We start from the raw sequence: 3,139 nt of genomic DNA, 5'->3' as shown, positions 1-3,139 counted from the left end.
AACCTGGGACTCTCTTACCGGCGTCTCGCTCAGCTCCTGGCAACCAGAAATGTCACTGGTTGCCAAGAGGGGGGCATGGACGGCCCCCTGTTGCTGTTAGCTCTTAGCAACCTGGGAAGCTCTGGCCGGAAAGGGGGGTTTCCCAGGCAGCTCTGCCCCCCACATGATCCTCAAGCTGCACCATTGTAAGGACAGCCCTGGTGGCAACCTGGGGCTCTCTGACAGGCGTCTCGCCCAGCTCTTGGCAACCAGTGACATTTCTGGTTTACTGGAGCTGACCATAATGCCCTGGCCAGCTAGCTCCCGGTAACCAGTGACGTCACTGGTTGCCAAGAGCTGGGCGGAACACCGGCCAGAGAGCCCCAGGTTGCTAAGAGTAACCTGGGATGCTGTGGCCGGAAAGAGGCATCCTAGGCCGCTCTGCCTGCCACCCATTATGGCCCTCAGGCTGCCTCATTTCATGAACGGCCCTGGTAGTGTGATTGGATAAATGGAAGACCTGCAATGGATTTCATTATAGTGATGAGCTCAGGTTGGGACCGAACCCTCTACAGCGCTGGCTGTGGATAATAAAGATCATTATTAAATATACCGGTTTAAATGTCTGCCTAGAGAAAAACATTGATACATATGAATTCGTGAGAGGCGCGCTCAGTTGCTCAGCCGCTGCGAGTGGCGAGTTAATAAACCGCAGCTGAACGCTGTGCTGCAAGCCACTCGCCGCAGAAGTGAATGTGGATGCAGAGCTCTGAGTGTTACGGGGAAGGTGGGGACAGAGCACCAGCGGCCATTTTAACTGTGGGCACGCCTGGCAGCGCTGGAGAAAGGTGCCTGAAACCCAATGGGAGAGAATTAATACAGCGCGGGGACCTACAATTGAATGTTTTGGTGGGCGAGCGCAACAAATATTTGTTGGAAAATGGTATTTATCAGTACCTAAAATATTATCCTCCGCCATTTTGCTGAGCACTGTGCAGCCGAAGCATTAGGTGAAGCTGCTGCATCAAACTGAAGTGCTGCAGAACAGCTACTCAGCAACTTGGCTAAGGAACTGAACGCGCCTCGGGGATTCCCCTTACTTTGGAGGGATTGCTTCTCACTTCCTGTTGTGGTAATCGCACAGGAAGTGAAGGGAAATCTCACAGATGGTCAAAAAAAAAAATCTTGCAGGGGTTATAAGCTTCCTTTACTCTATCCAAAACTGGAAGAAAAAAAGAATTGGCTTCAGTTCTACTTGAATTATTAAATTGGGGGGGTTGTGGGAGTATGTGGGGGAGGAGATGTAAAAAAAAAAAAGAATTTGATGATACAGGAGATGAAACTACAACAGAGAGCTAAACATCTAAACATTATCCTAAGGCCTCATTCACACTGTAATCGGCCGGCATGTACAGCCCCGTGCTGCGTGCCGGGCCGTATCGGGCAGCTCCCGGGAAGGACAGGTGCTGCATGTGATTAATACGCAGCCCTTCCTTCTCTATGGGAGTACACGGCCGCACGCTGACCCCAAATGAAGGTCCGTACGGGTTCGTGTGTCCATCATGTCAGCGTACAAGTACGGACACCCCCACCGACATGCAGGGCAGGTGAGCGTAGGGCGGCGTACGGCCGCGTAGTCCCATAGATAAGGAAAGGGGCTGCGTACTAATCACACGCAGCACTTGTCTTTCCCGGGAGCTGCCCGATACGGCCCGGCACGCAGCGCGGAGCTGTACGCGCCGGCCGTTTCTCGTGTGAATGAGGCCTGAGAGTGAAACCTTTTCTTCTTTTCAGGCAAGCTCGGACGTCTTCTGTTTTGTTCAGGAAGTAATAAATGAGGAAATTAGATTTCAGAAAATGAAGGAAGACTGTCACGAAAACACGATTAGCAGATTCAGGAATTGATTAAACCTCGAGATCGGTATCATTAAACCCTCAGATAAGGGACGAGGATACCTTGTTATTATGAAACATCTTCAATATAAAAAAAATGGGCGATAAAATATTGAGGGATGATGATGGGGTGAGAAGATATCTGGGCAACAAGTTACAATTAGAGACGTGCGATTGGTTTCGTTCTGAATCAAAATTCGGACGAATTTTCCAAAATTCGAACCTCCGGACACATCCGAATTTCCGAACCTCAATGCATCCGAATCCGAATTTTCCCTCAGCCTCATAATCTGAGCCGACCTGTGACAAAGAAACTGTCACAGGTCGGCTCAGTAGATCGGGAAGTGAGGGAACACATACCGGCGCTCGCTCACTTCACGATCTATCCCTGCATGTGAGCCGTGACAGGGGAGGGACTGGATTCTGGAGCGCTGACTGGCGGAACGGACGGGGAAGGGGGCGGGTACAGCTGGCTCTGCCTCTAGATAGGCAGAGCCAGCTGTCACTCACGCAGCTGGGTGGATCCAGACAGAATTGTCGGGATCCGTTCCGGCTGCGGCGTCTCAGTATACCGCGAGCTGTAGCTCTCTATATACTGAGCTTTGGGTGGCGGGGGGGGGGGGGGGGACACACACGCTAGTTTGTGTTCTCCCGTTACCCTTAGGAGAACTATGAGGAAAAGCCCTGACCCCATAGTTCTCCTTTAAGAATCACCCCATTTTGGGACAGGTCTTAAAAAAAACTCCTGACATCACCTTTAGGGCGGGTACACTCCTATGGGACACCCCACCACGCGGCAACCGTGCATGATTGCCGCACGGTCCAGACTCGAATAGATGTGCACCGATTGTGCTGTGGGTGCCATTATTTTCCAATGGCACCCCAGTTGCGCTTCTGTACGGGTACCTTTTTTTCTGCGATACACGACACGCGGCTATTTTACGAGTGCGGCTAAAACAGTCGCGGGTTGTGTATTGCAGAAAAAAGGTACAAGTAAAGCACGGAGGCGGAATCGCGTCGGGAAACCCGTGTGATTTGCCCGGCGCGTCTGTGTGCCAATGAAAAGATTAATTGGCACACACTTATTATGAAACTGAAAAAACATGGATATGTCTCCATTGAGCGGTACTTTTACTTGTGGCACTTGTAACCATTGTAACTATTTATACATCTAAGCAAAAAGACTTCCAAATGGGGAACTTTTTATGCCAAAGTGTTTTGTGAATTGCTCAATAACAGAAGTTATTTACTAAATGCTCTGCTGATG

At 50.4% G+C, this 3,139-nt stretch overlaps 1 protein-coding gene across 1 annotated transcript in view; it reads right to left on the bottom strand.

The window, feature by feature from the left end:
- LOC108797187 (leucine-rich repeat extensin-like protein 1) overlaps positions 1-3,139 on the bottom strand; it is a 13,873-nt gene that overhangs the window by 771 nt on the left and 9,963 nt on the right. The window lies entirely within an intron of this gene.

The sequence above is a fragment of the Nanorana parkeri genome, unplaced genomic scaffold (genome assembly GCF_000935625.1).
Source record: "Nanorana parkeri isolate BGI_ZX_2015 unplaced genomic scaffold, ASM93562v1 scaffold1241, whole genome shotgun sequence".
Lineage (NCBI taxonomy): Eukaryota > Metazoa > Chordata > Amphibia > Anura > Dicroglossidae > Nanorana > Nanorana parkeri.
Note: the sequence above shows the minus strand (reverse complement) of the source record. Positions and strands in the feature narration are given on the sequence as shown.